Here is a 25646-nt window from a genome sequence, read left to right as displayed (position 1 = left end):
AGATGTTTGATTGGGCCAGAAGGCGACAGATAACCCCTGGGAATAAGCTTGAAGGGAGGGGCAGGCTCAATCACTTTGGAGACACTCATACCATCTCCTTGCTTGCCCAGAACGCAGATGGATATTGTGCCTGGCTGGGGGGAATGGAGCTGGGCGAGAAGTTTCTCTGTCTCCACTTTCTACTCCTGGGCTAGGCTAGGGGGAAGGAAGGAAGAATGAATGAAAGAGTCAACTGGGGAGATGTCATCCGCTGCAGATAGCAAAATGTAAGTAGACAAAATGTGAAACAGAGACTCATGTTCTAATCAACAATCAGTCCAAAAGGTCTGTGCTCCGATGGGGCCCTTTTCAGGGCTGCAAATCATAGCACTGTGGCTGATTCTCAACATGCTGCATTTCAATATCGAGGGGATATTGGCAGTGAAAAGGAATAATCTCCACCTAGCTACAAACCTTGAAGCACATGTAATCTTGCTTCGGAGACACACTCCACCATCAATGTGCACCTTTCAGTTCCAGGCTATGCTGTCGTGGCTCATCACCATCACAAGCAATATGGGTTGGCATCATATATAACAGAGGGGCTGTCTGTGGTCATGATATCGACATCTGGTCCAAATGACATCGGAAAATGGTAAGCAATAAAGGTGAAAGAACTTATGCTGATCAATGTCTACAAACATACCAACCCCGCTCTGTCTACTTAGTCAGGTCCTTCCATCTACAGTGGCAATTTCAATTCCTGCCATGTGTGTTGGGATACCTTGATAACAATGCTGAAGGAGAGAGTCTAATAGCGTGGGCATCAGTTGCTTACCTACAACTCCTCTATAACCCAAAGAAAAACGCCAAGCTGTCATGGTAGCAGATGTGCAACAGGCTCTTCATCTGACATCACTTTTTCATCTTCCAGGCAACAGCCATCAGTGGTCATAGAGTGGAAGGTGCTTGAAACTTTCCCCAAAAGTGTCAGCCTTGGCCGTGTTTGATCACCACAGGCCTTGCGGATATCAAGCAGCTTGCAGAAAGCCCCGTGGGAGGTCATTCCAGCAGAACTGGAGACATTTGTCAATGAACTGGCTGACTTGGATTTGACATGTCCAGCCAATATAAATACCCTATTAACTCTTCTGTGAAATAGTTCAGGCAGCTGCTAAGAAACTGATCCCTAGAGGCTATCGCTGACAGTATATCCGTGGGTGATCATCAGAGGCAATTAAGCTCTACCAGGCATTTAAATCTGCTGGTAACAAACAGGAGACCATTAATAAAAGCAAGGAACTCATTTAACTACTGGATCAAACCAGGCACGATCAATGGAGAGAGAGAAAGTCGCAAAGATGCACTGTACTTATTCTATCTGGAAAGCCTATTAGACTATCAATCAAGACTCTCTGGAGATTCCAGGCTCAGTAAAAAGAGTTTCCACTGCAAATGCTATCACATCCCACTCAGCAGCTAATGGCTGTACACAGAATTGGATAAGGTAACAGAGAGGGGCAGGCTCCTTGTGTGTGTTTCATTATCAGACAAAGAGGTGGATCAGGCCACAAAGCTTAAGAAAACAGGAGAGGCCCCAGGCCTGGATTACATCTGTATAGAGTTCTTACTTCACCTGTGTCCAAAAGCTAGTTGCTTCAGTTCCTCAACAGATATTTCCAAGAGAACTGCATCCCAAAAATCTGGTGCAGGGCAAAGGTTGTAGCCATTCTGAAGCCAGGAAAACTGCTGGAAGACCCTAAAACTGCTGGAAGTTCACATCTTTCCTAAATTTCCTTTTTGCAGTATTACTTCCTAGGCAGTCATTTCCCATTTTGTATGTGCACATTGATTGTGCCTTCCCAAGTGTAGTACTTTGCATTTGTCCTTACTGAATTTCCTATTTAGGTCAGACAATTTGTTCAGTTTGTCCAGATCATTTTGAATTTTAATCCGATCCTCCAAAGCACTTGCAACCTCTCCCAGCTTGGTATCATCCACAAACTTTATACTCTCTATGCCACTATATAAGATATGAAGATATTGAACAGAAGTGGACCTAGGACTGATCCCTGTGGGACCCCACTCAATATGTCCTTCCAGCTCGTCTGTGACCCACTGATAACTACTCACTGTGAATGGTTTTCCAACCAGTTATGCACCATTTTACAGTAACTCCATCTAGGCTATATTTCCCTAGTTTGTTTATGAGAAGGTCATGTGAAACAGTACCAAAATATCAATATGTACCACATCTACTGCTTCCTTCCTATCCACAAGGCTTGTTACCCTGTCACAGAAAGCTATTTGGTTTGACATGATTTGTTCTTGACAAATCCTTGTTGAGTGTTACGTATCATCTTATTATTGTCTAGGTATTTGCAAACTGGTTGATTGATTATTTGCTCCATTATCTTTCCAGGTACTGAAGTTAAACCTACTGGTCTGTAATTCCTCAGGTTGTCTTTATTCCTCTTTAGCTGCACATTAACCTCTAATTTGTGTGTGTTGGCTTATATAGCTCCCTCAAAACTTTGATGAGATGCCATCACACTTAAAACTGCATGGAGGGCAAAGCCGGAAGAAAACAACCTACTGCACACAAGGGTGACAGTTGCAATAGATTCAAATAAGCAAAACACACTTCCCACAAGAAAATCTGCCTGCCTCCAGAAGAAACCATCTATATCCGCCATTCCTGCTACTTGCCACAACTGACTTTGAGACATCCTTTTGTGGCAGCCAGACATGCATTCATGTCCCATGCTGCTAGTCCAGTGCCAGTCTCAGATGAAGAATGGCACATGAGGTTCTACAACTAAGTGGCAAAGTGGCAGTAACTCTGGGATAGAGAGACAGGCATAATGATGAACTTCAGAAGCACTAGCTTACTGCCACCTGTTTGCAACCTGGGATGCAGATCCTGGATGAGGCTTAACACGTGGCAGCTGTAAGATGGCTGAACAATCTAGACATTGACTTGTGATGCATATGAAAGAATGTGACTTGTGTGGACTCCTCCCTTGTGATTTGACTAAGCTGTGTTCATAATTTCAATTCCATCTTGCAGCCAATGTCCACTGCAGATGAGGCTCAAAGAGACCATCTCCCAAAGGTAACCATGAGTAAGAGACCTTAGATATGGCTGGGGGACCCACTGGACTGATCCTGTAAGGGTGTATTCTCAAGCTCATACTGAGCCCCACCACATTCAATGGATCTGTACATGGCTGCAGGAGCCCAACCATGTGGAATTTACTGCAAGGTCAGGACCCAGAAAACCATTCTGAAGAAAGCAGGCAATTTTGCATTTTTTTTTCATTTGAAAGAGACCCTATAATGTTCTAGAATTAAATAAAACTAAAAAAAGTTAGTTAAGCATAGTTTTTAATTGTTTTGAAAACAATGCTGGATGAATGCTTGGTAGCCTTCTGCCATGAAAAAAACAACCATACGTTATCCCAAGTTTTTATGTCCCTAGGTATTTCTAAAGAAACTATTTACTCTTTATATAATCACAGCAAATATAAAGCAATAGCAATGGATGAGCTCTACAAAGATGACTTTCTTTGGTTGTATTTCACAACCATAAGGGCAGCATCTTATGTAAGTAACATGCAAGTAAGGAAATGCCGGCTCTGACTAATAATAGCAGGGTGATGAATTTAAAAAAAATTAACTGGCAGGGAGTTATGAATCTTACATGGAAAAAAGCTACTAAATATGCTGAATAGGGCTTATAGCATGAAAGTATTTACACCACTGGTCATATAGTCCTATAGTTCTCCTGATTAACATTTCATTTCAAGCATTCAGTAAAGGAAAATCAGTTCATTTATACAAAAATCATTCAAAGCAGCTGATGCATTTTTGTATTACTTATTCCAACTAGTTTACAGAGATGCCAGTGCTGTAACCATGTATTTTCAGATGTCTCATTGAGCTAGAATCAAGGTAAATATTTAGGTGATGAAAACATTTTAAAATCCATTGGAAATAAATCCTTATTAGCAGATGCAGCCTAGGGTGACCAGATAGCAAGTGTGAAAAAACTGGGCAGAAAGGATTGGGGGGGGGTATAATAGGTGCCTATATAAGACAAAGCCCTGGATATCGTGACTGTCCCTATAAAATCAAGACATCTGGTCACCCTAATGCAGACACACCTTATGTCTCTGTGCATCAATTTTAACAAATATAAAATTTACCTATGGTGAACATTCAGAATTTCAGATACTCACTATTCCCAGGCACACTACTTATTTGGATTACAAAGGGACTTTGGAAACTGAATTTAGAGCCATTTGAGAGGAGTGGAGTCTGAACCCAAATTCTCTTTCTGTGCCTGTTGTCAGGATTTTGGGAAGCAGCAGGAAATGGTTAAGGGGCTAGGTAGTCAGCCATTTTGAGCTCATCAAGTAACTAGGTCTCAACTGCAGGACTGAGCCTGATCTGGGAACTTCACTCTTTGATGCCTGATACAATGCCATCAACCATGGTCACTCTGGCTGGTGAAATGGTCCTCAGTAGAGTACGCACAATGAGGAGGAAGAGCAGACAACCAGGACCAGCAGTTTTAACTTACCTGGTAAGAAGAGGACGCCTAGACTCAGAAAGGGGATTGTGGATGAAAAGCAGTTTATCCTGAGACTGAGTTTATACCCTGGAAGGGAAAGACTTTGTTTTGAGATTGCATTCCCAGGAGTTTCAAAGTCTTGAAAAAGGAATTCAGCAGCTTGTAGGGAAAATACCAATCACAATATTAGTTGAGTCAGCATGGAGGGGGGAAGGAAGCAAGTGCAAGAATGAAGTGTCCAGCTCATCCATGAACAAATGAATAACAATGTACCATGTGCAGAAAGCTACAGTGATGCTAACCTTTGCATGTATTTAACACTAAACAAGTCCAATACTTATTAAATACTTACTTTCAATACAATTGAAATAAAACATGATGCTGTAGATACTGCTTGGCTTATAGTAAATAAACATGTTACAAGCTATATATTATATATTAATTTCATTACATGTAACTGTAAGAAGTTTACAAAGCATCATACTAAATTAATTGCAAACAGCAAATGTAGTTTTCTAATTAGCAAAAGGAAGTTGTTCTCTTTCCAATCTGTATTCAATTTCTAATTAAATCCTAATTAGAAATCAGTATTCCACTTAATGGAGTTGCTGTACACTTTGTTTAGAAGCATTTAATGTACTTTAAACTACTCACAATTTTAGCAACCCTCCCCCCCCGAAAGTCTTGCAGGAATGTGAGATTATTGCTGTCTAAATGACATTTTGAGCTATTCTAATGAAAGGGTGGACATCTGTAAATTCAGCTAGCACTACATTCTCAACCATGATGAAGATCGTAACACCCAGAAACTGAAGCTAGTGCAGAATGTGACAGCCCACTTGCCAGATGGAATTTCATACTGATGCCTCATGATCTGTAAGGAAATAATTAAAGATAGCAGGCATCTTAACTGGAGTTGGGGATATTCAGCATCTCTGAAAATAAGGCAACTGAAATTAGATGGCAAAATTTAGGTCTTCACATTTGAAAGAATAGGTCACATATCTAAAGTTGGACACCCAAAAAATGAGGTTATTCGGTGTTAGAGGATGCTTTTCATAAGTTGTGTATTAACTTCTGCCTTAATAACAATCCTGTACCTATCCACAGTCATGTTGTAATAATTGTGCAACACACACTAAATATTGTCATAATAATGCACTTCTCAAATAAGATTTCCATTTTCTTGGCACTTCCGACATTAATTAATCCACTGATTAGCTAACTAAACTGAAGACAGTATGACTTTGGTCTGTAGGAGTACAGCTATCACGAAGTTACAGCTCTGAAGGACTTCAAAATCTGTGATGCCAGCAGTATGCTAGTTATCTTCAGGCACCTCAAGTATTATTCTGAATCAGAACTGAGTTTTGTCCTGCTTGAATATAGTTGTATTCACATCACATGCTGCATTATCCCGGCGTAATGTCTAAGCATTAATAGGGTAGCAGGGAGATGTTGTTTTATCATGCTGTTTTTTCTAACAAATGATGGCCTCTTATTTCTACGAGTCAGTAAAACAAAGCATTCGCTTTTGCAAGACCGTGTCATGCCTGAAGGGACATAAAGGATGTCACAAATGTAGCGCTGCTGTGCTTAGTACTTTTGTAATTTTAATTTTGCAATGCTAATAAACATGTCCACCTTGTTTACAGTGCACAAACTGGAGCTAGATTAAGAGTTTTTCAGTATCCTAATCAAAAATTTGCATCTGGGGTGTGGCCATGGATGGGCCTGAATAGGCCATGGCCCACACAATTAGCACCCAGGCCCATCCAGATCTCAGCCTGTATGAATGCAGACGTCAATGCCCACATTGTTATGAATCACCAACCCTGGCTGAAGAATGCGTGGTTCTTACCCCATCTGCAGAATGCCACGGATCGTAGGCAGCAGAGTGGACTACAGCACCTTGGCTGCTGCCTCCACCCAGCACTGCAAAACTTCTCCAGGCTCCAGACAACTCTGGTGAGTAACTGACATGAAGGAGAGATGAGTTTGCCAGCAGGGCTGCATCTGGCCTGTGGGGTGGGATTTTAACATTCATGAACTAAAATCCATAAACGGTTTGTAAACAATTGCATGCTGGAGTATGTTTGTGGATGATGTTATCAAATGATGCTGAAGGATTCTAAGTTTTTTTTTTTTAAATTCTCTAATTATTTCCTGAAGTTCAACAACGATTCATTGATCATTGTTTGATCTTCAGTAGAGCTGGTCAGAAAAATTCAGACAAAACATTTTTTCGTTGGAATTTGTCAAAATTGAAATGTTTTACAGAGACAGTTTGATGTCAATGAAGTTCTGATGGAACACAGGTGGGGGTCTGATGAAATGCTGTCCACTGGACACACTTCTGTCAGCAACCTGTCTAGGATCCTGCCAACTTGCCCAGCAGGCTCCAAGGCAGTCTTCCTGCCAGACTGCCTCAGAGCAGGGGACCCCACAGCTTTCAGGCTCCATTCCCTTTCACAGAGAATTTAGAAATGTTGGGGGTTTGTTCCAAACTGGAGCCAAACCAAATTTTGAAATCCTTCACGGAAAAGGAATTACATTCCCACACACAGCTCAAGTCTTCAGGGTGAATTAAAATACAGTAACACTCAAAGAATGCAGAGGTGGATGATATCTACATATTTCAAGGAAATTTGTGTGATAGGATTCTTGACTTAAGCAGAAGTTTGTCTCTTCTAATTATCCTGCTTTTAAGTATTGGAAGAATGAAGTCAGAATTGAGGCCATACCAACAAGAAATCATAATGTTGTAATACTGCATTGCTCTTGCCAGATAGGTTAGTTTTTTCAATTATATGAAAAGCAATCTAAGTGACTAGATCTTGTAAACCTATAAGATACTGATAGAAAAAAATCATCAGGGAAGCAACTCCAACAGGTTTTAACCCTTAGAATTCAGAAAAAGTGTACTCATTCTTCATACACTTCAGTATGATACTGCAGATGAGTATACCATTGCCAAACCCTTCCATCTGTGAATTCCCTGACATGACAACCCTTGCAAACCTCTGCTAGAGCATGTTATTAGAGAGAGTGTAACATTCACATTTTATTTTTACAAATAAACATTTATTTAATTCTTGCTGTTACAATAAAGTACATGGTCAGTGATCAGTGTACCCAGAACAAGAGGGCATGGCTACAATGCCTCTTTGCTACAGTTGTCCTGAGCTATCAGAATGGCATCTTGAGGCCATTGGCAGTTGGGTGTAAGTTACAGTGTTTGAATTGCTTTAACTCATGCTAGGAACCATAATGGTCTGAGCCAGTCTTGTTATCTGGAGACTCAGATAGTCCTGAGAATCCAATAATTTACCCACTAAGGTACTGAGTGCCACAAGATCTGGCCCTACATAAAGAATACTGGTGATGGTTAGTTTTCTAATGCACTTAAAATTACTATCATAAATATGCTCAAACAGTTTTGCTTTTGCTCTTGTTCTTGTTTGCTGCTGCAAACAGTTTTTGTATTTTAAAAAGTGTCTTGTTTTCAGTATTTAGAGGATGACAATTTACTTTAGGAGGCATAACCACAGGAGATGAACAACTCTTAGGAACCTCAGTACACCTGCGGTGGAAACAGATCTTTCTGAAAGTATTTGTGCTCTTGCACTTGCTCCTCACAGTTCATGGAGAATGAGTGCTATATGCTGTCTGCCTGGTAAGATCCACCTGGGAAGTAGGCAGCCACATTCCATACGAGCTTCAGTTTCCAGTTTTTAATATCTAGAGTACCATTTTTAATAATGTCTCTGGCCTGCTATGGATACAGTTGAACCTCAGAGTTACAAACACCTCAGGAATGGAGGTCGTTCATTACTCTGAAATGTTTGTAACTCTGAACAAAAGTTATGATTGTTCTTTCAAAAGTTTACAACTGAACCTTGATTTAATGCAGCTTTGAAACTTCACTATGAAGAAGAAAAATGCTGCTTTCCCTTAATTTTTTTAATAGTTTAGGTTTAACACAGCACTATACTGTATTTACTCTCTTTTTTTGGTCTCTGCTGCTGCCTGATTGCATACTTCTGGTTCCAAATGAGGGTGCAGCTGACTGGTCAGTTTGTAGCTCCGGTGTTCGTAACTCTGAGGTTCTACTGTATTCTTTTGGACTTTGTTTTTCACACATGTGTATCTGGGCAGCAGCAACACACTTGGGATTTGTAGAGTGCTGGTCTAATTCTCAAAAATCTTCCTTTTATTCCACAATGCATGTGTCTTATTTCCATACAGATTTTGTAATTCTGTGGTAGTATTCAATTCAAGTACTGAATGTCATCACAACTCCACCTGCAGCACCCTCCTCTGACAGCAGGTGAGCAGTGTTGCACTCCTGCCTTCAGCCATCTCTAGCCCTTGGCTTTGGCTCTATAGCAGTGCTACTCAAAGTGGTGGTCTGCGGATTGGTACCGGTCCACGAGCCATCGGCTGCTGGTCTGCGCACATATTGGAAAAAAAAATTGCTGGTCCCCCACATCAGATAGCTTGAGAAACACTGCTCTACAGCTTAGAGCAAGTAGGCAGGTGCTCCCTCTGCTGCTCCTCCGGCCTTCATTGTACTCTAGCTTGGAGAAGTCAGCCAGCAAACCCCTTTTGTTGCTCTGCTTGCTTTCAGGGAAGATCTTCCCTGGCTTTTGGTTCTTCAGCTCAGGAAAGATGGCTGGCTAGCCCCTCCATTGACTTCCTAGCTCTGAACCCTTTTAAAGCCTCTCAGCATTGGCTTTGGGCTTGTCTACATTACCTGCAGGATCGACAGGCAGTGATTGATCCAGCGGGGGTCGATTTATCGTGTTTAGTCTAAACGCGATAAATTGACTGCCGAATGCTCTCCTGTCAACTCAGGTACTCCACCGGAGCAAGAGGCACAGATGGAGTCAATAGGGGAGCATCAGTGAAGACACCACGGTGAGTAGATCTAAGTACATCAACTTCAGCTATGTTATTCATGTAGCTGAAGTTGCTAACTTAGATCGATTCTTCTCCGCCCCCAGTGTAGACCAGGCCTTTGGCTCTTGAAAGTCAGCAAGCTAAGCCCTCCATTGGCTTCATTTTAATTCCTCCCTCCTTCCAGAGAGCACCTGCAGAGAGCTTCCTGGAGACCTCCTCCAGTCTCCTGACTCCAGTAGCTCTGATTCACCAGGTCTCTCTTCCTTGGTCCTTTATAGCCTCCCTGCGGCCCTGCTCTCTTCATTAGCCAAACTGGGAGCACCTGTTTCGGCATGGGCACAGGACCTGCCCCAAAGCTCAATGTACTTTGAACCTGGAGATGGAAATAAATTTCATAGCTGTAAAAGTGTAATACCATTTTATTAAAAGAGGCAGCAACTTTATACTATATATGAAAACAAACAAGTTCACCTTTAGATTGTAAGTAGCATTAATACTTCTCATTCTGAGAATTTAAGAGATGGTCAGAGCCCAATTCTAATCTTCCAATTTACTTGCATGTATAACTTGCATGTAAATCTCATTGGAATGAGATTGTAACTGGGACTTTGGTCCACCCCAGTATGCCAGGAGTTAATGCTTTCTTGTGCCATTCAAGAATAAAACTATAACTGGAGGAGAAGATGAAAAGCTTACAGATGTAGTGTTTGTGAACAAATTCTCCAGATGCACAGGATTTAATACAATGTTCGACTGGAAGCAAGAATTAATTTAGGGAAGTCCTGTAGCCTTTGTTATACAGGAGGACAGAGTAAATGATCACAGTGCTCCCTTTTCTGGCCTTATGTCATAAATTTAAAGGGAAGGGTAACCACCTTTCTGTATACAGAACTATCAAATTCCTCCTGGCCAGAGGCAAAACCCCTTCACCTGTAAAGGGTTAAGAAGCTAAAATAACCTCGCTGGCACCTGACCAAAATGACCAATGAGGAGACAAGATACTTTCAAAGCTGGAGGAGGGGGGGAACAAAGGGTCTGTCTATCTGTGTGATGCTTTTGCCAGGAACAGATCAGGAATGCTCTTCAGAACTCCTGTAAAAAGTTAGTAAGCAATCTAGCTAGAAATGCATTAGATTTTCTTTTGTTTAAATGGCTGGTAAATAAGCTGTGCTGAATGGAATGTATATTCCTGTTTTTGTGTCTTTTTGTAACTTAAGGTTTTGCCTAGAAGGATTCTCTATGTTTTGAATCTGATTACCCTGTAAGGTATTTACCATCCTGATTTTACAGAGGTGATTCTTGTACTTTTTCTTTAATTAAAATTCTTCTTTTAAGAACCTGATTGCTTTTTCATTGTTCTTAAGATCCAAAAGTTTGGGTCTATGTTCACCCATGCAAATTGGTGAGGATTTTTATCAAGCCTTCCCCAGGAAAGGGGGTGTAGGGCTTGGGGGTATATTTTGGGGGAGGGGGAAGACAACTCCAAGTGGGCTCTTTCCCTATTCTTTGTTTAACATGCTTGGTGATGGCAGCATAGGGTTCAAGGACAAGACAAAGTTTGTACCTTGAGGAAGGTACAAATCTAAGCTGGTAAGAATAAGCTTAGGGGGTCTTTCATGCAAGTCCCCACATCTGTACCCTAGAGTTCAGAGTGGGGAAGGAACCTTGACATGCTTATAATCTATGAAAATGGCATTGAGTGAAAATCAGTGGTGTAGCTGGGAGTGGAAATTTAGGTTGGTGCTGATATTATAGCAAACCACGTATATTGCATATTTTTGTATTATATTATTGCATATTATATTTGAATGCTGGGGCAGGATTGGGGATGTGTGTAACTGAGTGCAGAGGAGGGATTTGAGTCCAGGGAACCCAGAGGGTTGGGTGGCCAGTGGAGAGGGGCAATCCCTGCAGCCCCACATGCAGGCATAGCTTAACTTGGGGGAGGAGGCAGTCGGCGCCTGTGGGGGACCTGGCTCTCACCGAAATTTTGCAGAGGTGGAAGAAGTTTGCGACACAGGGTGAAGGCAGCAGTGGGGATGGGTGAGCTGCTTCATTCCCCTCTGCTCCTTGCTGGCTTTGGCATTCCATAGACAGGCCAAGAGCCACTTGCTCTTTAGCCAGGATTTCCTGATCCACAAGAATGTGGACACTGGCTTCTGCATTCACGCAAGCTCGGAGTTGTGTGGGCCTGGGTGCTAACTGGATGGCCAACACAGGCCACCTGTGGCTTTGCCCCAGTACACAGTTCAAGATGTAAAGGGAAAGTGATACTCATCAATCTCCTTATATAGATGACTTTGACACAAATCCAGTCCTCAAATATTTGGGGTGGGGGCTCCAATTAACTTCAGCAAGAACCCAAAGCATGCCTCCACAGGTTGGGTCTAGTCTAAATCAGTGTGAAGAGTTTGGTGTAAGGGAAACCATCTCGGAGTACAAGAACTACAAGCAACTCCTACTTCCTTCAGATCTCTGAGGGATGGGCTGCCTGCATCACCAGCCCCTATCCAGCATATATTATTGGAAGTCCTACAACTCTCAGGCAACTCTGGAAACTACAACACACAGAACACCCTGTTCCTGCAGCAAAGTGTTCTTGGACTACATAACTGTCTCACTGAGCCCAGCGCACCCTATTACAAAGTCACAATTCACCTATTTTGGGACTAAAGACTAGAAATGTTCATTTTTGGTAATATATTCTGCTAGGGACAAGCTGGCAAATATTTGTCTCCTTGAACTTATTAAGAGTTTTTCTATTGACTTCAGTGGGGAACAGCATTTGGTCCTAGATCTGCTAAAGTCTTTTTTTCCATAAGAGGAGAAAAAGTTACTGTTCTTTGTGTAGAAGCTTTATTAAACAGGAAAACAGAATATTAATTATTAGGGCTAGAACTTGCTTCCTAATTTGTCAGTCTGACATACTTGCTGAGTGGTTTAACAAAACATAGCTATTTTCAGACACAGGAGAGTTCAGCTGTTTTCCTGTTGGCAGGTTACATATAATACTTAACCTATGATTTAAAAAAATATATGGAACAAAGTCCATAATGAGTAAACAGAGTCAAATTTAAGACCCTTTTAGTTTTTTGGTCAAGTTTTTAAAGAAAGTACAGTTGAGACAAGTAATGCTAATTTTCTAATGTTTAAAGCATTTACATACCTAATTTATGCATTTTAACTTCCTATGCTTTGACCCAAAACCTTTGAACATTACAATTTCTTCACCATCTGTCAAGGTTCCTTCCCCACTCTGAACTCTAGGGTACAGATGTGGGGACTTGCATGAAAGACCCCCTAAGCTTATTCTTACCAGCTCAGGTTAAAACTTTCCCAAGGTACAAACTTTGCCTTTTCCTTGAACCGTATACTGCCACCACCAAGCGTTTTAAACAAAGAACAGGGAAAGAGCCCACTTGGAGATGTCTTCCCCCAAAATTCCCCCAAGCCCTACACCCCCTTTCCTGGGGAAGACTTGATAAGAATCCTCACCAATTTGTACAAGTGAACACAGACCCAAACCCTTGATCTTAAGAACAATGAAAAATCAATCAGGTTCTTAAAAGAAGAATTTTAATTAAAGAAAAGGTAAAAGAATCACCTCTGTAAAATCAGGATGGTAAATACCGTACAGGGTAATTGGATTCAAAACATAGAGAATCCTTGTAGGCAAAACCTTAAGTTATAAAAAGACAAAAAAAGAGGAATATATATTCCATCCAGCACAGCTTATTTTACCATCCATTAAACAAAAGAAATCTAACTCATTTCTAGCTAGATTACTTACTAATTTTTACAGGAGTTCTGAGCTGCATTCCTGATCTGTTCCTGGCAAAAGCATCACACAGACAGAAAAACTCTTTGTTTCCCCGCCTCCAGATTTGAAAGTATCTTGTCCTCTCATTGGTCATTTGGGTCAGGTGCCAGCTAGGATACCTTAGCTTCTTAACCCTTTACAGGTGAAAAGGTTTTGCCTCTGGCCAGGAGGGATTTTATAGCACTGTATACAAAAAGGTGGTTACCCTTCCCTTTATATTTATGACATCATCCATGGGCAGTTGCCTGTGATATCCTATTGTGTGGTTGGTTGCTGAAATCTAACTTATTTCCTCGGAGAATTCTACCAGATTTGTTAGATTATATGTATTGTTTATAGTTCTATAATGATGAGTTTCTATCAGCTCATATTTTCTAGCTTTTTAATGATCTTGCCAATTTCCTCAGAAAATCCCTTAACATCTTTAATGAAGAAAACTTTTGTTGTTTTTTTTTTTAAGAGATCCTTTGCAACTCAGACCCAGTAGTCTGTTTCCTAAAGAGAGAAAGGGAATGAAAGATGGTGAGAGAAGCTTAGCTTTTAAAATATAAAAAAGTCTTTCTACTTTATTTACCATAATATAATGGCATGCACCACCATTTAAAACTAACTTTCTAGGAAAAGAATGAATGAATTTATTGGGATGGATACACTTCTATCAGGAATTGCTCTGGTTGTTTCAGAAAATACTTCAACCATATCCTCAGTGGGAGGAGGAAATTAATAGGAGGAAATTTTCAGCTAAATACAGTATCAAGAAAGAGTTCCTGAGAGCAAGATGTATTTAGGCTGTGAAACAGTCTTCTGAGATCAGTGCTGAAGCTTAGTTGTGTGGGACATGTAAACTAGAATAAATAGTGTTCTAGAAAATGTCCTGCAGGGAACAATCCTGCATTGGCAGGAAGATGAACTAGATGACATTATAGACCTAAATCAAATACCCCACAAATATTCTAGTGTACCACCTAGATGCTGCCATTATACTCATAATGGAAATATATTTGGGAACTATGTGTGTCTTTGAACAGTGAATCACAAGTAGCTATCCGAAAGTAATCCAACTTAGTATATGATTTCAGTGTTGTTTGAATTAGAGTAGACACAACTTGGTTAAAGATTTAAGAAAAAAATAAACAACTAAATAAAACCCACAAAAACCCAAGAAGTCACATTTTCCAGAAGCAGATTATAGCAGTTGCCCCCAAAGGTTACAGTATTTATGCTCTAACATGCCTGTTGTGTAAACAGCCAACACTAGAACAAGGCATAAATGGAATTTAACCTGGCAGTGTTTAGGTGTCTAGTGGCAGATTTTCAAGGTATTCAGGCATCTAGAGATGCAGATAGATGCCTACCAGGATTGTCAAAAGCACCTAGATACCTAATTCCCATAAGAGACATAGGCCATGTTGAAAATCCCACTAGTTGCCTTTCTGCATCTCGACCACAAAACATACACCCAAGGAACCAAAGTAGTCCATGAGGCAGATATACAATATTTATTTTTCTGAGCAAAAATCAAGAGAGTTTTGCATGAATGATGTGCAAACTTGTTTACTTTTTTGAAGGAATGTCTTTTACAGTGCCAAACCCATAATTATTAGTTCGTCAATCTATTAACAGTTAATGAATTGTCTCACTAAAACACAGCAGATAGGTGAAAGGTATCACATTTCAGGAAAGCATATTTTGGGGAAAGGAGAAATCTACTAAACAAGATGTGATGCAAGGAATAAAAAATCCAGATGATGAATGAAAACAGAGAAAACCATAAAATACATGCAAAAGCCTACGAACTTTCCTCTAAAAAGAAAGCAGCAATCTATAAGCAGCATATGTCACTTCACAAGGACTGCTCAGAGATCTGAGGACAGAAAATAACTTACTGGTAAGGGAAAAGAAGGGAAGCAACTAATCAACAATGCAATGTGTCATTCAGGTTTTGAAGGGGTAAAAGAAAAGATAACGAAAATTAAGAGATAGAACAAGTTAGAATGGATTACAGAGTATAAAAAGTTTTACAAAAGTGTCAGGGGAAGAGTATAAGAAAGAAAGTAGCTCGATTAATAAAGGAGGATGACAGGGACTTTAGAGTAGAAACTCCTTTTCAAAATCTTTCTTTAACAAGAAAGATTTTAAAAGAATTTAAATTCTAATAGCTATTGCTAAAAGCAGGAAAATAGATACTTGAAAAACTTCAATATATACAAGACACCAGAGCCTGACAGGAGACACCTTAGCATATCAAAAACATTGGCTAACAAGACTTACCTCGTTATCCCTAGCCTGATTCTTGCTTGCGTATTTATACCTGCCTCTGGAAATTTCCACTACATGCATCTGAAGAAGTGGGTATTCACCCACGAAAGCTTATGCTCCAATACGTCTGTTAGTCTATAAGGTGCCACAGGACTCTTTGCTGCTTTTACAGATACAGACTAATCCGGCTACCCCTCTGATACAAGACTTATGAAAACACTAACAGTTACTTTTGAAAAGTCATGGAAAACTGGGGAAGTATCACAAAATTGGGAGCAAAAAAGCAAATGAGGTACCGATTTCTAAAAAGGGAAAGACGTGAGATCTTTGCAATTTCTGCTTGGGAAATCCAGCTTTATTCTCTAGTAAAATAATGGAATGAATATTGAGAGGAGAAGTGAAAAAAACTTGGGGATGATTGAACTATAGACAAACTTCTAAAGAACAAATCTTGTAAGACACTTGATTGCTTTGTTTGGCCGAATTATGAAACAGCAGATGAATGGCAAAGTAGATATAATCCATCTAGATTTTAGTAAACTATTTTGTACAGTAGGAGCAATTCTCTGTTGTGGCCCAGCCCATTTACTCTGCTCTGATGGTGTGAAGATGCTGCAAGGGAGTCAGATGTGACCTGAGGAACACAGCCAGCATAAAAGGGCTTTTTGGAGTAGAGGGAATGACTCTATGTTGCCCTACCCTTTGCAACCAGTGGCTTTAAGCCTTAAAGGACATGTTGCTGGAGCGAGGGGGTGTGGCTAGACCCTAAAGGGCTATTGGAACAGGGCAGTCAGTAAAGCAACCTTGAAATCACTTTAACCCAGATGGGACCTGAACAGGTCCCAGCAGTGCTGAGAATACAAGTAGCACACAAATACTTGTTCATTAATCATGTGATGTGTAACTAAACCTAGGATGTTAATAAGATTTACAGTGATACTAACCTGGATAGCATTAAGGACATTAATGAGCAGAGAGAAATGATATAGTGACCTAGAGAGACTGGAAATGGGGGCAGAAAATAAACTGGAGTTAGAACTTGGAAAGAGGAGAGAGTAACCTAGAAAGCAGAAATGTTAAGGGACCAGGAGGTAATAACTGGCAGCAAATTAAATCTCAGTTTACAAATGTGATGTGGCAGCAAAAAAGGATCAATGCTAATTTGGGCAGACAGTATATGCAAAGATAATCCAAAAGCTTTTTTTTTTTTTGGCACCTACAATATCTCTGCATGAGCTGCCCAAATTAGCAGTCTGTTTAGCCTTCTCTGACATGAATTTGTGACTTGATGCAATGGCTAGTATTGCTCTATTAAAATAGGAAAAATAAAGACAGTGGTTCTAAAATTCTAGAAAAACAGACTTTCTAAATCATGTTTACTATTTCAGTGGTCAGTATAGTTGAGTAGCCCCCTAAGTAATTTTCTACCAGCTGCTTCTTTGACTCATTTCAGACATTTTTGTGCTGCAAAACTAGTACTGTCTGTCTCTTAGCAGTGAATGAAATAAATTTAGAGCCATGCCAGATAAAATTAGCACAACAAAAAAGCTAATGTTTATTGTACAATGCAGCACACAAGACCAAGAGCACACAGCAAAGTCTTGATTTATGTGGTGGAGCATTATGGGCTAAAGTTAATTGGTTACAGAATCATTTGATAAGGTTATGGCTACTGTGCTGGGGAGCTGGCGACAGGCAGCAGCAAAAAGGCTGTTCTGGGGGGAAGGGAGCAGTAAGGAGAGTCTTACAGGAGAAGCTAATAGGATATCATAAGGTGAGATTTTTACTTTTTTACAGTAGAGACTATCACTATCGTTATCTGACTGAATAGGAATACCTCATTGTTCCTGTCTGTCAAGGAAAAAAACAGTTGTGCACCATATTTATATGAAATAATCAACCTACTCTATTGTGCATTTCTTACGGTGCTATGCATTCATTTACTGTATTTCAAAATGCCTCTCTCAGCTGTTTGTGATGCAAGTCATTACATCTAAGTAGAGTATCTATACCCCCAAAAGGAGAAGAGCCAGAGACTCCATGAAGTCTGCTAGGGACTTCACTATTGCCAATCTATGTATGCAAAACGTGCTCAGATACTACTGTGATGGGTAGCAATATGAAATCTTGCAATAGATAAGACAGCATTGTGTTGAATTCTGCTCTTGTGAATTGGGCCTCTGAAATTCTAATGACAGGTTTCAGAGTAGCAGCCGTGTTAGCTCACGAAAGCTTATGCTCAAATAAATTTGTTAGTCTCTAAGGTGCCATGAGTACTCCTTTTCTTGTTGTGAAATTCTAATAAATGACAAGGGAGAAGACACAAGAGTATGGGTAGGATATCACTCTCAAATGTCATATGATATCTTACCCAGTCCCCAATTACCTTGTTAATTATTTTTCCACCCCAACTGCTGCTGAGCCATTTAGGTTCATTTTGAAGGTAAAGGGATGGTATCAGGATGAGCTTTCAAAATAGCTTTATTTTGTAAAGCATTTCAGTTTAAAATGTTATTTTTTGACCAGCTCAGCTTCCTGCTGATAACCTGTCTTGAAATTCAAGCTTGTTCACTTTAATAACAGTTACCTCCTGTGTCTCAGTTGCTTCTTATTTTCTTCTGTGATTGCTGCTCCCACATTTATCTACAACTAATTACATACGGGTGTTTGGCTAACGTTCTAAAAATGCTACTGTTCTGACTGCTGCTGGAGTGGCTATGTTGTCTTCAAGGTTCTTCCACATACCTGAATATGAACAAGTGTCCCGGTCTCTAAATACTGTCCCTTTAGTGCTGCTTTCAAGCTTTTTGGCTGAGTTTTGCTAACACTAGCTTGATGTTTACTGCTCAAGTACAGGTGGTGCATGGTATGGAATAGGAGATGCTTCATGCTGACAGCTACTTGAGCCACCTGTGGGAATCCCACTTACAGGGGATCATGATCTTAAGCAAATTGCATTCCTCTTTCCTCCTGTTTAAAAGGAAATCCCCATTCCTTGCCCCTCCCACCCCCAGCTCCCTCCACACACACAATCTGAATTCAAGACCCATTCCCCTCCAGGGGACTGAATGTATCTTTCCAGCTTGTATGTGTCATAGGTGCTGGGAAGATGGTCACTTACAGAATCTTGGGACCTCACAGCTAGAGACTCTAAATGAATGGCTTCACATAGGACACAAGGTGTATTTGAACTGGTCCTGGATGTAGTATGCTGGATTTCAGAAACAGGGACATCTCTATTTTTTCATAAGCAGGGATGGGAAAACTGATTTTCAGTAATACAAGAGTAATCCCATATCACTTCTAAAGACTCAAAAAGTTTGGGTAAGGACTTTCTTCATCTCCCTGCCTTCTTCCATCTCTTGTGCCAACCCACTGATGTTTGTCACTCCAAGACTATCTCTGATCTATAGCATGCCCTATCTTTACAGAAGAGTTGTGACAACAGACAGTATATGCAAGGTTAATCCAAAAGCATTTTTTGGCACCTATCTAGCACTGGAAGCACTTCCTTAATTTTTCTTTTTCTAAAACACAAGCCGTTAGGAAAAGCTATCATGCATTGGTAGAATACTTCAGATCACCACAACTCCATTTACTCATTTTCAGCTTACAGGATTTGCTCCAAAAAACCAGAAGCCTTTCAGACTGCCCAAAAAAGTTAGCAAATCCAGGTCTGGTGAACCAAGGAGGGAACTGCATTCTAGATACATTGACCCTAATAGAAAAGAGTCCTATCCAGTCACTCCCTCTGATTTATAACTGGGGGTTCCAACCTGAGTGCCTCCATTGTTCTCAACTGTGTCAGTATGGCCTGGGGAGAGAGGTGGATCTTCAGGTCACTCAATCCAATTCCATTCTGTTTAGGTTATCGCCAGCTGCTTCAAATCCACCTACTGGACACCAGTGCATTTCCTGAAGTATTGGTGGTTATATACTTATTGTCCTCAACAAGTGGGTAGCAGCATTTTGCATTAACTTAAGCTTCTGAATGGTCCCACTGTGCCTCCCTACACTGAGCACGTTACAACAGTCTAGCCTTCAGGTGTCGAAGGCATGGAATAAGTGCTATAACAGAAAGAGCCGGTTGACTCTTCTGGCTGGATGTAATTTTCTTTTTTTTAAAAAAAGGCCCTTCCAAGAGAAGCTCAAAATTTACTGAAATTCCAAGACTGTGAAACTATCACAAATAGTGGGGCACTTCTTCAACCTGAGGAGCAGATGTCACTCTTGTCATCTTTTCTAGTTGCCTCTCCCAATCCAGCAGCATATCTTCACTTGCTCTGGATTAAGCTTCAGACTACATGCCCTCAACGAGTGGTTATTCTTGTAGTTCAAGTAGCGGTGGCACTCCATTTGGAAATGAGGATCCTTGACTTATGTTCCAGCAGAAACAAACTTCTTCCACTGGGATTCTTCACAGAAGCTATTTTGTGTGGAATAAAACAGGGTTTTGCTCTTCTAGGATGTAACCTTTTTTACAAAAATCTTAATTATAATGTTGGGAGTATCAGAAGGGAAAGTTAAAAGCCAATAATCAAGTGCAGAAGTTGTTGCAGGCATAAAGTCCTCTAAGAGATTAAGCAGTTAAAATCTGAGAGCTGAGCATAGACTGGATGGGGAAAAAACAGTCCCATCTGAAGGTTGTTACAGAGATTGAGGTGTGAGATTGATGTAAGGAAGAGCAGTGGCATCAAGTTTCCCTGGCAGCAGGGTTTTATAAATAGGTACAATATGTTAAAATTAAGTTCATTTTCTTCTGCTCACAATTTTTTTGATGTATCAGATAAGAGCCAGATAATGTAATCAGACTGTTTACTGTAGCTGTTTACTGCTTCCCTATCAAGTACAATAAATTCATGCTCCTCATTTTAACATTTTATGGATAGATTGTTCTGGTAAGTAATGGCCTTGAGCAAGGTCTGGGGTGGTATCACCTTGCACCTGGGGCATTTGTGGAAGTGGTGTTCCCAGTCACGACCTGGCCCTGACAAATGTAATTGAGACGGTCTGTCCACAGATCGACATACATTTTGCATGTCCTAGTTATCTATCTGCAGTAACTAAGGTCCAGAGTTTCAAAGGATATTAAGTGCCTAAAGATACAGACAGGCACCTAGTGGGATTTTCAATATTGCCTTTGCAGTTGAGGCACCTAACTTCCGCTGATTTTAATGGGAGTTAGGCACCTCACCCACTCACCTCCCACTAGTACCTGTCTGCATCGTTATGCACCTTTGAAAATCTGGCCCTAAGTTCTCGTTGATGGCTTATTTGCATCCATGGAAGCAAATCATTTTCTCTAGGTCTGCACTGTATTTTCACATTTTTTGAGCCCCATTTCCCTCTCCCTGTATTCCTCTGTTACTAGAAGTGTTACTGTATGATTTGTTTGAGGTAAGACTGTAACAAGAGACTTTCAGGTAGGCAGAATTATTCATTTCAGGAAACCCCACTCCTCTCCCTGCCATTTACCAAATCAACATGATTTGTAGCCAAGTGATACTCCTGGGGGCCTTTTTCAAGCTATTTTACTACATTTACCTACAATAATTAGAGGCAAAGGATGATGAGAAGGCCACATAAATATTTATCACACTGTTCCACAGCTACCAAGGAGAGAAAATATTTATTTTCTATGAAGGAATCGGGGTTGGCTTCTTTACCTACTGAGCTCAGCGGACACACTAATGCTTGCTTGGCCAAGTAAAGCTAACATTATTAATTAAACTTCAATCTGCATCTCTCAGAGGTAGTTCATAGTTTGGATATTACCTCTTTTTAAGTATTCATAACAATAATAATCTATGTTTCTTGGATATACAGGACAGCTCACAGGGAAGAGTGGAAGGTCAGGGATGGCGTGGGAAGAACATATTTCTACAGCATCATAGGGGAGACTAAGTCAGAAAAGATAATACAGCCCAAGCTGAACTTTTGTGTGGATCTGTCACAATGGCAGCAATGTGCTCACATCTCCACAGGATCCACACTGCTGGGGAAACAAGAGGGAATTACCTGAGACCAGAGCAGACACAGAGGCACAGACCCTCCATGTGGATGGCCCTGGCATTACACAGTTTTCTTCCTCAGGACTAGGGGTAGGCCCCAATAATTGAACTCCATCCCCTACTAGTATAATGGGTGTGCCTGTGGGTGGGGAATCCCCATGAGGAGAGTCTCATGGATATTTCTTGGAGGTTTCTGCATGTGAGGGAATGATCTGGACTTTACAAAAAGAACAAAACATTTTCCTTCCATCTTTTTAAAATTGTGTATTATTATATAGAAATCCCTGGGTAGGAGTATGTTCTAGAACTATTAAATTATTATAATGTATTGTAAATATAATAAATAAATAATAAATTATAATATTTTATAATTTAAAATCTAGATTGGGATTATTCCTAGAGGGAAAGATTCCATCATCCTTACTCTCAATGAATAGGATTTCACTCAATGAGTAACTCCATCGTCTTCAAAATTTAGTCTCAAATCATTTAGGACTTTGCAATATAGAGTGCTCTGAAAGTCTTAAGATTCATTATACCCTCGCATCATGGTAGGACTGATGCCATTATGTTAAGCATTCCTTAAATTAAGTTAAGGTATATTTCACAAATGCCCTTTACAGCTAGTTCCTTTGACAAATTAATTTTTACCGCTCTAGCTACAGTACCCATCTAGAGATTCATACCATACTCCTCCTTGTGGTCTCTTACAAGGTCTCTTACCCATCTTACAAATTCTGAAAGTACATACAAGAATTTATAAAAGGAGTACTTGTGGCACTTTAGAGACTAACAAATTTATTTGAGCATAAGCTTTCGTGAGCTACAGCTCACTTCATCGGATGTATTCAGTGGAAAATACAGTGGGGAGATTGATATACACAGAGAACATGAAACAATGGGTGTTACCATACACACTGTAATGAGAGTGATCAGGTAAGGTGAGCTATTATCAGCAGGAGAGCGCTCTCACTGATAAATTTAAGGAAATGGAAACTAGGTTTACTGCCAGATTAAAACTCTAATTAAATACTGTATATTAAATATGCTATGTCAAAATAGACATACTAGGGAATTTCCTGTGCAAGACAATGAATGTTGACATTATTCCTCATCTCATCCTATATATGCAAATGTCTTTCTAAGCCTCTGATCCTTAGGTCCTGCATGCATGGGTGAATGGATCTACCCACATGTATGGCTATGAATCAAGGAGACCTAAATCAGGAATACACAACTCTGCAATTGAGAGGCTGGTCCTGTAAGTCTTAAAATAAGTAGTTTCTATACATGTTTGGATCTGGAATCTTTTTGAATATTACCTCTGTCTTCAAGAGATTTAAGCTTAATTTGTCCTTACTTCTAGTAATGAAATACTTTATGCAGAGATTTCATTGAAAATGCAATTACAAACTGAAGTTAAGTCACAAATAGACTCATAACATTTACTCATTGCTGTTTATATGAAAGGTAATTATGGGTACTGTTTTTTGTAAATCAAGGGCCAGATTTTTACTCACACACCAAGAATTATTACCAGAAATTATTGGCAAATAATAGCTCACAATAAACCTGAGAAAATTATAAACTGCTTATACCCTTTTTTCATTTTCTTTAGGTACTTTCCACTGTAAAGTTCTTCCTCACTAATCTGATGATTCATTCTGCAAGAATTTAGTGTGTCTCACACACATTCAATGTGTTCTGTAAAAAGTCCACGGCTCTAAAATGATTTCCATTACCCTACCAAAATAAGCTTACTCATTACACACAACTTCTTGAACAATTTATTTAGGTTTCTAGTCTGCCTCATCCTATTTATTTCTCAATATGGTTGTCAGATTGAATAGTACAAATTTATGATCCAGAACATAACTATTTTCCAGTTTTCAAATTTTAGGAATCAAAATAGTCTATTCTTGCATGCTTCTTGTGGTCTACTGAAAAGTTTTGAAAGTCTTTTTCTGGGAGTTCTTTTATCACTTGGACATAGCTCTGATTTATGTTAAATGATTTATTGGAGGAAGGTACCATATTGATCAAAATTGGTCTCCCATCTTAAATTTGTTCTGAACTTGATTAAAGTCTTCACTACACAGAAAAAATAGGGGAAGCCTTCTCTGCGAAGACTGTTTTGAGATCTCAGCTTTCTCATTTGGGACATTAAAATTTAACTGCAGTGGTTTGCTATGTTTCCCATTCTTCTTGACCATAATCCTCCTACCTATATTGTTAGATTGTACTGTGGAGATTACTTTTGTTTGCCAGTATTGCCACACATTTTCCTGTTTATATGAGGAGAGGTGAGAGGAAAAAAAATTATTCCACCCACACCTAGGAACAGCACCTGTTATCCCATGTAATAGCCGCTGTTCCTTCCCTTCTCTTGCCAGGTGGCAATCCCAGAGCTACAGAACTCCACCCTGTGGAGGAGCTGCTGTAGTTTCACAGATCTGTAAGGAAGATGCAAAGGAGCTATTGCTCTTTTTCCACTACAGATTTGGACCCTGATCAAGCAAACTACTTTAATCAGGTGAGTCATTCTATTGACTTCATTGGGACTACTCATGCGCTTAAAGTTATGGATATGTTTACGTACTTTGCTGGATCAGGTTCTTGGTGCCCTTAGTTCCATATTTTCTTGTACTTTATTTCCCTCAAGTTCCAGATTTTGGAAAGCAGTACGTGGCTCTAGTCCCATGGGGAAGAGGCCTGCTCTGTGTTCATATATCTTCTACTGCCTTATTTTTACTCAGCTACATTTCCTGGATTCACTGAATAGTCTGTCCTTTGTGGCATCTCCTGTCAAGGCATGAGTCTGCATACCCACCATACAGAACAGCTGCTTCATTCTTAAATTGAGTCAGGGTGTTCAATCGGGTTATACTGAAGAGACATTTTCTTGAAAACTCTACACATTACGATTCCCATACAGCACTAACTTCAATTACTTGTCAGTCATTTTAACAAACACAGCTTTTGAAAATTAATAATCTTTTAAGATGACTCTCCAAAGTTTTATGAGATTCAAAAAAAAGTAACTCTCTGAATTCAAAATATAATTTTACTAAGGTAACTTGGTTCTGTGGGGCTTTTTGTTTTCTTCTTGTTCGGGAAAATTGGCAAAGGCAAAAAGAAAAGAATCACTGTACAGGAAACTCATACTTTAAATTTTCATAGGATTAGATTAATACCACCAAATTTATTTTCATCGATATTGGGAGTATATAAATGATTATTCATGACTTATTTAAAAAGAATAGACTATAGAAAATGTGCTAATGGTGACTGAATGTATCTGGTCATGTGTATGGTGTTTGAAGTCATTTTCCTAGAAGAACATCCACATGTTGCAAGACCCATAGCAGCAAAACTGTTCCTGAAGCAAAGGATAACCTAAACATCAGGAGGAGTTAGATCTCATATGTTCTTGAATGACTGAACAATTATTTGATCCAATTAAAGGACAGGCTTGGTATTCTACTGAATGCATATACTGCTTAATGGTATAAAATGATTCAGCCATGAAAATCACAGCCACTGGGCTTCAATTCACCAAGGTACATAAGCACATATTTAACTTTAGGCACCAGCAGCCCACTGAAGAAAAATCCCTTTAAAATTCCCCTTTGGAAGGGAGTGTCTTGCACAATATCTCACAACGTTTTTCAGTGGAATTTTAAAGGGCCAGGACAATAATTATTGTCTAGCAAGAACGCCACAAGTCACATTCTTCATCATTTTGCGTTCTGTTTATTTATCTCTGACTATAAATTGACAAATTAGGTGATCTCTAGAAGTAATAGCAGTGGGTCCTGAAGGCTGTATTAAATTTTTTTACCTAGTCCCCACTCAGGCAAAACTCTCATTGAAGTTGGTGGGGAACTGAGTCTGAGTGAAGACTGAAGGAGATGTTATAATTATACCCCTAGTACTCTTGCTATAAATTAAAAATAAATGCAGAAGATTTCATTCCTATTTAATAATGTTGGGGCTCTGGGCTCTCATTTATTCAGCACTCTTTGCTTAGGCCCAGATCCTGCCACTTGTGCATAGGCATAATATTTTGCCTGAAAGCAAAAAAATTGCAGGATCATGA

The sequence above is a fragment of the Lepidochelys kempii genome, chromosome 7 (assembly GCF_965140265.1).
Source record: "Lepidochelys kempii isolate rLepKem1 chromosome 7, rLepKem1.hap2, whole genome shotgun sequence".
Lineage (NCBI taxonomy): Eukaryota > Metazoa > Chordata > Testudines > Cheloniidae > Lepidochelys > Lepidochelys kempii.
This window is presented reverse-complemented; position numbering follows the sequence as displayed.